Genomic DNA, 1,013 nt, shown 5'->3' with positions numbered 1-1,013 from the left:
AATTTTCATTAAATAATTATCTCATCAACACATTGACTAACTTTTTAGTCATTTTGGGCATCAATGTAATTATATTTCTATAACCACATTTCACAAACACGTCCTATAGGTGTGACCTTTAGGGACCAGTTGATCACCGCCATCTGTATGATAATAACGTCAAACTTTCTAGCAAGCCAACCGTTATTAGGTAAACGTTAATCAACTGATTAAATATACGAAGTATACCCTTGTGAACCTGTAAGAGATTTACAAATGTTATCACACTAATTTCTGGAGGACACAAGCTCCAACAACCTCCTCCATAGTAGCTTGGCATAGAGCGGCATAATGACCCGCACCCCCGCAACCTTCACAGACAATGATTTAACTAGTAGAGGACATGACATTGAGTGGTTGAAGAGAATCCTTAGCATCTCATTCCGCCAATTGTTGTTGGAGTAAGGCAATTTGAGCTAACAAGACGGGATTGTCATAGGATTCTTCTTTACCTTGAGTGGAACACTTCGGGAATTGACATATTGCGCGTCATGGATTGCCATAGATTCGATTGTGGCATGAGCAATATCGGTGTCAATTTAATCAAACCGCCCATTGTTGGCGGAATCTAGAATCTTTCGGGACTCAGCACAACATCCATTGTAGAATGTTATAGCTAGGAACCAAGCATCCAACCCATGATGTGGGCATTGCCTTTGCAACTATTTGTACCTTTCCCAAGCTTCATATAAGCTCTCAAGAGCTTGTTGACGGAATCCGGTGATTTGGCTCCTCAAGGTTTAAGTTTTCTCCGGTGGAAAAAACTTTTGATAGAAAGCAAGAGCAAATGTCTCCCGATTTGTGATTCCCATGGTGGTGCGATTAAAGCTATTGATCCATATCTTTGCCTTGTCCTTCAAAGAGAAAGGGAAAAGTATTTCCCTAATTTGGGCTTGAGTGACGCCCGTTTGCCGAACCATGGAGCAATAATCGCAAAAGTTTTCCACATGCAAATTGGGATCGTCCAAAGGACT

At 41.0% G+C, this 1,013-nt stretch overlaps 1 non-coding gene across 1 annotated transcript; it reads left to right on the top strand.

The window, feature by feature from the left end:
• Nucleotides 1-672: 672 nt before the first annotated feature.
• On the top strand, nt 673-780 carry LOC141589271 (small nucleolar RNA R71). The gene has a single exon (XR_012520218.1). It is a non-coding gene; the product is annotated as a small nucleolar RNA R71 (small nucleolar RNA).
• Nucleotides 781-1,013: the final 233 nt, after the last annotated feature.

Source organism: Silene latifolia, chromosome 6 (assembly GCF_048544455.1).
Source record: "Silene latifolia isolate original U9 population chromosome 6, ASM4854445v1, whole genome shotgun sequence".
Classification (NCBI taxonomy): Eukaryota; Viridiplantae; Streptophyta; class Magnoliopsida; order Caryophyllales; family Caryophyllaceae; genus Silene; species Silene latifolia.
This window is presented reverse-complemented; position numbering and strand designations above follow the sequence as displayed.